Source organism: Salvia hispanica, chromosome 3, assembly GCF_023119035.1.
Source record: "Salvia hispanica cultivar TCC Black 2014 chromosome 3, UniMelb_Shisp_WGS_1.0, whole genome shotgun sequence".
In the NCBI taxonomy this organism is placed as follows: domain Eukaryota; kingdom Viridiplantae; phylum Streptophyta; class Magnoliopsida; order Lamiales; family Lamiaceae; genus Salvia; species Salvia hispanica.
Genome location: NC_062967.1, coordinates 20638888 through 20650581, shown reverse-complemented (window position 1 = coordinate 20650581; position 11694 = coordinate 20638888). Strand labels below are relative to the sequence as shown.

At 34.8% G+C, this 11694-nt stretch overlaps 1 pseudogene; it reads left to right on the top strand.

Moving 5' to 3' along the window:
* The first annotated feature begins 6442 nt into the window (after positions 1 to 6442).
* LOC125209551 lies at positions 6443 to 11356 on the top strand (annotated as a pseudogene).
* The last annotated feature ends 338 nt before the right edge of the window (positions 11357 to 11694 follow it).

Sequence of the window (11694 nt, the reverse complement as noted above, 5' to 3'; positions counted from 1 at the left end):
AACTATACATTGTTGACATCTTCATCTTCTAAATTCTAGCAAAATGTGTAGGAGTTAAGACAGATACTTATGTAATACGCGAACATGATAGTATATTAATATAAGTATAATTTACTAGTGCATTTGATGCCAACAAGTGGTAGGGCCAGCCAATTCCTCTTTACAAAACCATACTTTATTTCATAGTATTAAATTATTATTGATTGCTAACAAAAGATTTGGCTTCTTCCTCAATGTGTGTGTATAATAATTCAACTGTTATGGTATATTTGGATAATCTTAGAATATGTAGGATTTTAAATTGTTTGTATCTCATTGGAGTTTTCCTGGCCTTTTTTCTGCAGTTTGATTGTACATGTGTAGTATTGGTGCATTAATGGAGCATTAGAACAAAAATTTCGAGAAGATAGTGTTTCTGTTAATTTGATAAAAAGAAATCATGGATCACATGGCGAGCTGACCGTACTTAATGATCAGAGGACAAATGGCAATTTATTGACGAAGCTAATTCATGAATTAGATACTCTTACCGCTAATCAAGGGGCATATCTAGTCAAATGCGGACCGATTCTACTACTTTAAATCTTTAATTGCTTGTTTTTCTTGTGTAAAATAAAAATAAAAATTATAATAAAAATAATGATAAGGTGAGCTATCAGATTGGAATGATTCGTTACAAATAAATGGAATGGGTTTTATCCGATGATAAATTTGAAACAATTTATATTATGAACAAATATACAAATATAGTGAAAAAAATGTACCTGCATCGTCTCAATACACATTTAGCATTGTTGTTATAAAGTTATAGTATTTAGTTTGATTTTATTATATCAAAAACTTTTATTAACATTTCTAATTTTATAAAATTAAAGTTTAATTTATTCATTTTCTCTATAATTTAAATAAATGAATAAAATAATAAATCAAGCTTTATATTTTATGAATTTTTTTAAATTTAAATATACTAGTTTCATTTTTTTTATTATATTAGAATCAATCTAAATATATAAAATAAAATAAACAATGATAAATGTGCATCAGATAAGAATGGTGCATACATAATGTATCTAACATATCAACAACTTACAAATATATATATTTAAGGTTCTTCTCGCCTAACATCCTTCTTTAAGATACTACACCATCTGTACCAACTAGGTTGAATTATATTCCTTTTTTGGATATCTCAACTAAGTTGGTAATTTTTTTTTTGGCAAAAGACAAAATATCGATCACTCTAACTTTTTTCCCTTTCATAATCCCTTTTCTCTTATCTCTCTTACTTTATTCTCCCTCCTATATTATTTTATCTTTATTTAACCCAGTGAATAAAATTTCTTAATCTAAGTGCTCAAAAAAAAATGCCTCAATTTAGTTGAGACAAAGGAAGTTTATGACTCAATCTGGACCACTAATTTGAAAATGGATGGTCTAGATTCATCCCAAAAATATGCTCCCTCCGTCCCCAAAAAATTGACAAATTTGTAGACAGTATGAGTTTTAACGGGCAATTGGAAAAGTAAGAGAGATGAGAAAAGGAAAAAAGAGAGGGAAAAAGGTAGTGAAATGAGTGTTAATGGATTGTGAGGTCCATTAAATTATGTGTAAGACTATTATTTATTGAAAAACTTTACGACTTTTTCTAATTTTGGGGGACGACCCAAAATAGTAAAACTAGTCTATTTTTCAGGGACATAAGGAGTATCATTCTCTTGCTCTAATATAATTCTATAATTAAAAAGGGCAATTTAGTCATTCGGTAATTAAAAAGGACTATACAATTTCTCTATTTTGTATTGAACTCAATATCATTTCCTCTATTGAGTTTTTGCTTGTATTTAATATCATTTTTATTGAACCGAACCCTATATCATTTTCTCTATTGAGCAATATCATTCTTACTAGTATTCAACATCATTTTCTCTATTAACAAATACTCCCTCCGTCCCAATAAATATGAAACATTTGGTTTCCGACCCGGGATTTTATGCAGTGTTGTTTTGTGAGTTGATAAAGAGAGAGTAAAGTATGAGAGAGGAAAAAGTAGAGAGAGTGATGTTTTCATTTTAGGAAACGTTTCATTTTTAGTGAGACAACTCAAAAAGGAAAACGTTGCATTTCTAATGGGACAGAGGGAGTATCATTCTGACTTGTATAATGTATTCATATCATTTCTATCAAACTCAGTATCATTTTCTCTACTGAATAATATTATTCTTACTCGTATTCAATATCATATATTATCGAACTTGTTATCATTTTGTATTCAATATCATTTTTACGTCTTTGTATCATTACAAAATGATGCCCTATCTTTGGGTATAACCTATACATAGTCACTAATACAGTTTTGAAGATTTTCTCATTCTCATTGTCTACACTTGTAGATCCTTTGCTCCCACTGTCTGAACAACATTAAAATATGATCACAAACTTTTGAACTTCTCTTGTCCAACATTTTGTTGTAATTCAGAATCCATTGTCTCTTTGTAGAAATGTTCATTTGAATTAGCGTCTTAAACCAGATCCCGTTAGACTACGCTTATTGGTGATCCGGTCTCCTGCCATATTATATTGAGAATTTATAAAATAAAAAAAAAATTAAATGGAGGATATCAATTTTTTTTAATTTTTCATCCTCTACAAATAAAGACCACATTTGCTATAGTTTGAAAAAAAAAAAATGTCATCTTTACACTGCATATAATTCTTTTTCTTTGATATACTAATGTCTTATTTTTATGAACTTTATTGTGTAATATTTAAATAATTTCCATAATAATATTATTATCTAAAATCAATATAGAAATAAATATATAATGGTGTGGTTGGATGGTCATTGATAAACCATAAAAAAATGTATGGTTGGATTGGATGAATATTGATGATATGGAAGATGATGTGGAGGAGATAGAAATTAATTAAATATTGTAAAAGTGAATGGTTGGGTTGGGTTGGGTTGAGTGGTTGCTGATAAACGTAGTCTTAGTGTATGAAGCTCCCTAATATGATCATTCGTCGCTTATTTAATGCACAACAAGGTTCTACGAAGGACACGGCGCAAAACTTGATATAGATAGATGAATGATGCCACAAATGGATGGAGAAATCGTCTGATAAGTCATGAATAAAATGATTGATGCCACAAATGATTGTAAAAGTTTGTTTGATAAGTCGGATAAATGTCTCAATACATTGAAACTCAAGTGAAATAAAACTCATAAAAAGTACTCCGTCTGTCACATAAAGATGTCTCACTTTCCTTTTTAGTTTGTCCCACCAAAGATGTCACATTTTCATTTGTGGAAAAAGTTCCCCCTCACAAAAATATAAGTACTATATTTTCTCTTTCTACCTAACATACAAAACAAAACCTCCTAAAATCTCGTGTCGTCCCACAAGTGTGATGATGTTAATTTTCAAGTCTCAAATTCAGTTCACATAGTTAAACTTAATGACACATAATTCTATAAAATAACTCCAAAATTACAACCTTTCTGCAAGAGTACAAATGTAGTTGCAGTAAAAGAGTGCCAATCATAGGGAGGTGAAAGATTGTTTAAACTTACTAAAACATAAAAACATAACAAAGGTTTAATTTTTGGTTTTGAAAGATGTTGACAAAATTAAAACAAATGAATAAAATCAGAAGGATTTCACAAACGAAAAGACATGTCACTCCAAGTTCCTCATTAGACTTGAATCATTCTACCCCTACATCAAAACACATATTTTGGGATTAATTAATCAACCTAATAGCGTGCACTGAATATGTTTGCGACGTATAGTTCACAGTCAGTTGAACACTTGTTCCATAAACTAACTTTCAAAGATATTAAATTCCTGTAGAAGCCCGGGAATAAAAGATCATCTACTATATAAACTTAAGTAATTGTCGTCAAATTATCCTCTGCGCTACTCAAACTATCATCTCAAGTAATCCTCTTGAATATTCTTAGGCCCAACATCATGAGAAAATCTTGTTATGCATTTTTAATTTTTAGATTCATCTCTTAACATGTACTCCCTCCGTCCCAGAGAAGTTGGCATACTTTGAAAATGGCACGGGATTTTAGGAGGTGTTGTTTTGTGTGTTAAATGGAGAGAGAAACTATAATTTTTATATTCATGTGAGAGAGAACTTTTTCCAAAAAGGGAAATGTGACATCTTTTGTGGGACAAACTAAAAAGGAAAGTGTGCCAACTTCTCTGGGACGGAGGGAGTACTTTATTTGTCTTTGAAATGTTGATCCCTAGACCGCACTACTCCCTCTACGAGGTGGCTATACTGTAAGATTTGATGGTAAAAAGGTGTAATTGGATATTTATAGTACTCCCTCTATACCAAAGTAGTTGAGTCGTATATCTTTTTAGATTGTCTCAATGTAGTTGAGTCATTTCCTTTTTTTGTCATAAACTTTTATCTCTTTCTTTCGCTCTCATACTTTATTCTCTCCACTTCAACCTTTAACATATTGTGTTGGGGTTTGGTGCCCCTTGCACATCGAAAGTTATGCATAAACAAATAAATCATGCAACAGATATGTTAGACTGATTATGAGATTAAATACCCACATGTTAAACAATCAATTGCATGCTAGAACACAAATAAATTCATGCTTAAGGAAATTTAAACCATAATACATGAATTCCTACGGTTTAGGAAATCTGATTCTCCAAAGAATCGATGATTGCTTGCGCCTTCTCCACGTGATGTTCTTCGTACTCAACCACGAACCTTCTAATCTGTATCCCGAACTCAGATAATGACCTTTGGGTGGAAAAATCTTATCAGAATCGAAAATGGCTTGACTAGAAAGAAGACAGAATATCAGTTCTATCAAAAACTGATTTTTCCGTCCACTCCCACAGGGGAGCACGGAAATTATGAGATAGTTAACTCTAAATCTCCTTTCTAATCTCCTTTTATATAGAGTTATGATGGGCTAAATTAGGGATCCATGGAGGTTGGACTTGGGCTAAAGCTGTTGGACTTTTACTAATTAAATTGAGCCTCGGTTTAATATAAGTCCAACAAAATATTATTATCATCCATTATAGCATAATAATATTGATTGCCCATCCAATCTCAAATTACGAGTAATTCGAGCTTTACCTCTTTAATTTATTATTTCTCGTGTTTATGATATAATATCCATTAATTAATTTAAGTCTGCTATTTGAGTTTTATTAATTTATATCTTTTTCCAAGAGTTGTCTAGTTCAAAATCTTTATTTATTTCTGGAATAAATTCCAACCGATCGGGTTTCTGAATAATAAAACCTTTTTCGAACACCTCTTGAGGATATTATCAAACTGGACTCACCCAGCACACGATTCATTGCAATAACAATACTAGCACCTCTAGACATTGATCACCACTACCCAAGATATCAGGATTTTTGGATTGCGAAAAATCCGCACAATTTGATAAATCAAAGTAGTGCATAATCAATATCGTATGTTCAATGTTATGTCGACAATGATTAAGAAATAACAATCACCGAGACCCCGTCTTTAAGTAAATAGCAAGAAAGACTTATCTCAACTGTTAGATCCTTCAGTGCTATACCACACCAGTGTCGTTTATTTCCTAAGGTAAGGAAACATGCGGACTGACATTGCAACCTTTCACGATAGGTAGCCAAAGCTTATCTAGGTTGTGAAATTCTATTTCTCTTCTACAAAGGACCGACTGCGTCACCATCTGTGAACACTTCACGACCAGTCTACTATGCAGAAGAATCAGACTTGTTTGCTTCTTATACATTTAAATATTTGAGAAACATCTTATAAATGCACAATCAAACACCAATGCGATAAAATTACTTCTTCTCACCTTGGGTTAAAAGTGGATTGTAGAGTTTATTGTATACAAGCAATTCTATCCATGCAACATGCTCTAAATATATTTTTCAGTATACCAATCCTAACATACTGATACGCTCGGATTTTGCACTATTTTAAGGCCATTATTTGGCTCATTTTGAGTGTCAAAGTTGCATTATATGTCCATTATTTGCATATTTTATTCATTTTTGGTATTTTGACATGTTTTGTGAGAAATGTGCATAAGAGAGTTGAAAAGGGCATAAAAAGGTCAAAATCTGGAAGCTGAAACAGAAGCGCAACCCAGTGAGCCGCTGGTGCACACTAGCGGTCGCTGAAGACCAGTCTAGAGAGTTTGGAAGCTGTCTAGCAGCCCACAGGGCCTGTTCGCGCGTAGCAGTCCCAGTTCAAACCCATTTTTTTCCGGCTATTCTAAAAGTCCGATCAGAGAGTTCTACATACCATTCTCTTTGTATTGATTGTAATTTCATTTTAGGCATATATCCTTATTGGAGTGGGAGAAGCAGATGATTTTTATAACCTACTTGTGGAGTGGGAGAAACTATTGGTTTTTATTTATCCTCAGAAAATAAAGACGCATCCAGTATCATGTCAAAGAAGAAGTTGAAGATGATTAGGGGTGTCGAAACCGGTAACCGCAAGTATACACACCTGATTTCAGGTACCCGACACCCGACCCGCCAGGCATTGAGGGTATCCTGATACCTGCATCGGGTAACCCGCACCTGCAATTGCGGGTACTCGTACCCACAAGCAGTTAATAAAATTAATTATTAATTAATTTAATGTATGTGCATCTACCAATCTACCAATATTTGTATAGATTTGGTTAGGGACTACTATCAAATACTCGACGATGTGGGATGGTTTTTAATCTTGTGAATACGCTCATTAACATTTATGTACAACTCATATATTCATTTATATTTTATGAGATTGGAGCTTGCCAAGAGACACTCAACATCAATTAACGACAATGTGGTGTTATCACATATGAAGATTAATGTTTTTAACAAAAAATTTTTGAATATGAAATAAACACTCAACCACACGACAAACCTTCTATTATCGAGTAAGTTGAAACATTCTTTTTTAGTCTAAGTACAACTATTTTTGTAAACTCTTTTAATAGTTGTTTCATTTTTAATATTCAAAATTAACAATAAAACTTTATGTTCGGTTGAATAAGTTGTCCAAAATTATTCATTTCCACTTGATTCAAATTTATATTATTTGAATGATTGAATTTTATCGAGATAATAGAGGTGGTGGCTAACCAAGTTATCCCACATTGAAAGTGAGATAAAATGATAGAGGACTTGTGCAATATATATATAAGATAAATCCTACTTTACAACCGGGTATTTGGGTACACCCGATCGGATAACGGGTATACTCGATATCTGAAATTTTGAAAATTTTACTACTCGATCCCAAATTTTGGGGGTAACGGGTATCCGTGTATCGGGTCGGGTTGGGAAATACCCAATACCCATTACCCGTTTCGACAAACCTAAAGATGATGGTGGGGTAGAGGAAGATGAAGAAGACTCTGAAGTGTTTGAAGTTGAAGAGATTCTGGAAGTTTGTTGTGGGGACCCCTGATACGCTCGGATTTTGCACTGTTTTAAGGCAATTATTTGGTCCGTTTTTTTATGTCAAAGTCACTCTACATGTCCATTAATTGCATATTTTATACATTTTGGTATTTTGAAGTGTTTTGTGATAAACGTGCATATTTGAGCCGAAAAAGAGAGTCAAAACGCAAAGTTTGAAAATCTGGAGTTCACACGGCGACCGCCGGCGCCCGGCAGCAAGTGAAGTGTAGCGGCCCGCCAAGGAAATTCAAGCTTAAAAAGGAGTCTCGTCCGGCGACCGCCGGAGGATGTGCGGCGGCCCTCCGCCGAAGAGGCAGAGACTCTGGACTACCGCGCGACGACCGCCGGAGGATATGCGACGGCCCGCCGTGAAAAGCGGAGAATTCGATTTGACCTAGTGAAAGTACGGTCGTTTGTTTCTCGGTGCGCACAGAAGGAAATAAACAGGTTCCCTTGGTCCAACAAATCCACTAGATCACGAGGTCTAGGAACTCGTTGGTCGTAGGAAATCCTGGTCGTCGGACACACAGAGCACTCTTTCAAAAACCCTCAACCACTTTACTAAACCTAGTATAGGGAAGTAGGGATCGATCCCACAGAGAAGGATGCGTAATAATTATGTTCAAGGATTTGGATTTGTTTTTGGGGTTGGCTGCTGCCACGCATTTTTTTGAGTTGAGGAAAAGAAAAATAAACTTAACTTGGAAATTTTAAAACTACTACGCTAACAGCTAGACCTAGGCGAAATAACAAAGAGAACGTTGCAAAGAAAATTAACCGCTCAATTACCAGATCTAAGAAAACTACTCTAATTACCTAGACTCGGGAAACAAACTGACTGTGGGGACCATGACTGAAAAAGCAGAGTACGGACGAAAAGCTGGCAGAATAACTAACTCTGGTACTAACTAACGCGACATCATCTTCTTCAACCAAATTGCGTAAAAACTCATAAGAAAAACAACATGAACGAAATCAGAGCAGAGCAAACTAAATCTAAACCAATTTGATGCATAACAACAAGAACTAAACAGATCCAGAGATGCTAGACGAAGTAAAACAGGAAAACAAGCGGAAAACTCAAATCCATCCAACAACTCCCCTTTCTCACTTCGGATCCAACCTCAGACGCTAAATCCATTTCGGATCCAAGCGTCCGACACAAACTCCAACCAACAGAAACATTTCATAACTCCAGATTTTTAACGACAACCTCCAATAAATCAACAATCCACAGATCTATCACCAAATTCCCAGATCGAGTACCACAGCTTCAAAATAAAAAACAGAGATCGACATAAAACTTGTTAAAATAAACCCTCAGCAGCAAGATCTACGTAAATCAACTTGAAATGTCACAAATAAACGCAAACCAACAGAAGCAAAAGGATAACAAGTAACATCAACGGCCAAGTCGACTCGCAAAAGTGAAGTTCGATCGCAAAAGTGCAAAAACAACTGAAATTTAAAGAGATTGTATGTTCGCCCACACGCGGACGGTGTTGCAACTGAAACTTTCTAAAGAAATGAACCCTTTCGTAACTCGAACTACCCCAGATCTCCCATTCTCAAGTGTGTGTTATGTGTGTGAGCTAAGAGTGAGCGAAAAAAGTAATGATATCTTTTGTGTTGCATGCTCTTCTATTTATAGGCGTTGGAGTGGGGCCCAGCGAGGTATAGATAGACTTTGTTGCCCTCAGCTACTGACTCCCTCCGTCACACCTTCTTTTCCTTTGAATTCTGCTCACTTCACTTCATTCTTTCGCTAGACTGCTCCCTTCAGCATTCCCTCGATCTAGCGATTTTATCACACACCTGGCTTAAGAAACATGTTAGACCCAGCAAATTGTAACGTTTTTCACCATATAACCGATGCATGAAATTAGCCTTATCACCTAGATTTGGGCCCATGATTTACCATATTTTGAAGATCTTTTCCTTCTATGATGATGAATGACTTTCCCCTATAAATAGGACCTCAAGCTTCATCAAATTAGAGCTTCTTTTTGCAATATAAATTCCCAGAGATTAAAAGCTAGAGTACGTCATTGTACAAAGAGTTGAAGAAGGATTTCAAGAACATCAAGAACGACAAGAATTCAACCTATGGGTTTTATTTTCTTTAGTTTTATGTTCCAATTGTTTTCCCTTCAATGTATGTGTTTAGATTATTTCATTATGTGTAACTAAACTCATAGGATTCTAGGGATGTGTTAATAACGACTTTGGTTATACAATTTCAGTTTTTCTATTTAATATCCGATTTTTTTATATTTTGTTTCTTCCCTAAGTTAATCTTGACGCTTCATGATTGAGTGACACAATCGTGTATGATTTAATATAACTTGCTTCATAACTGTGAGAGATTCTAGCGAGTTAGCTCCACTTAGTAGACGCTACAATTAACTTCCTTTAAAACGACACTGGTAATTGAGAGTGAAGACTTTTCAAGGGTCTTAGGAGCTTTTCGGAGTTACCTGTTAGGATTGACAACCTTAATGTTAGTAATCAACGTTTGCATCGCATGAGCATAAGCTAGGTTACTCGTCCTATCAAAGTAATAACTGTGCTAGGGTATTGTAGTTTGGAATTTATAACCATAACTGTGAACGCACATCCCTGGAATTCCCCTTATCTCTATCGTTTATCTCTATATTTTATCTGCATCAAGTTGTTATTTGATTTCAATTGTTTTCAGTTTTCAAAAATTTCCAAAAATCTTTCGGTTCTCTAGATAGTAATTGAGTTCTAGTAGGAAATAGACACTTTGTGTTTGTTTTCCCCGTGTTCGATATCCGGTATTGACCTTTAGCTATACTACTTCTATTCTGTATACTTGCAGGTATTAATAGTGCTAAAAAATAGTACATCAACCCCAATAACAAAAAATCTTATGAACTAACTGCATTTTAAGATACAGTGGAAGGGTTATGACCCTGATTATGATACGTGGGAGCCCTTTGGTGGTCTGAGTTCTTGCCCTGAAAAGCTGAAGGAATTTATGTTAAGAGGTTATAAGTCTAGAATTTTTCCACTACCGGGAAACTGTTGATGTCATATGTGGTGGTCCACCTTGTCAAGGTATGAGTGGATTTAATAGGTTAAGGAACAAGGATGCACCACGTGAAGATGCCAAGAATAAACAACTTGTTGTGTTCATGGATATTGTGTCGTATCTCATGCCAAAGTTTGTGTTGGTGGGGAACGTTGTTGATCTTGTGAAGTTTGCAGATGGTTTTCTTGGTAGATATGCAATGGGCTGCATTGTGGACACAGGTTATCAAGCTAGAATGGAATAATGGCAGCTGGTGCATACGGCCTAGAATGAGAATGATGGCAGTTGGTGCATACAGCCTGCCTCAATTTTGCATGTGTGCTTTCTTGTGGGGTGCTCTTCATTCAGATAAATTACCCTCATACATGTTACCAACCCATAATATCGTTGTTAGAGGAGTAACTCCACTTGAATTTGAGGTCAATACGGTTGCATATGAAGAAGGGTGTAAATTGGATTCAAAAAAGACATTGGCTCTTGGTGATGCTATCTCTGACCTCCCTCATGTCGAGAATGATGAAGGGCGTGATGAAATATCTTATGACTTGGAGCCTCAAACTGAATCTCAATGCTTCATAAGGCTAAGAAGGGATGAAATGCCAGGTGCTTGAATGTCACATCTGAGGTGATTGAACATCCATTGTGTGATCATCGTCCCCTTCTTTTAAATCAAGATGATTATGAGCGTGTTTGTCAAATACCAAAAAGAATGGTGCAAACTATAGGGATTTGCCAGGTGTAAGAGTTCGTCCTGACAACAAAGTCGAATGAGATCCTGATGATGAGGACAACGCAGACTCGAGGTCGAATCTTTTTCTAAAAAAGGAGTATGATGCAGTTCTAGCATGACTTGGAGGTAAAGTAAGTTATTTTTTGATTCTTGATCATTCAAAACAGCATAACATCTTAAGATGTTGAAAGTGTTCATACAAGCTAGTTGGACGTATAGTTTTATTTTGAAAAATAAAATAAAAAAACACCAACATAACCATATACTATCATACCGAGCTAAAAAAACAGCAATATAATCGTAGTAAACTAGAATATTACATTGAATTATTCCACGAATTTGATGATTCAAGAGTATATAAAAATTATAAAACCTCTGTAATTATTAAACTATAATAAAATCTATTTTTCCGAATAATAAAAATTCTAAAGTCGCTCACAAAAGGATTATTTTAAAA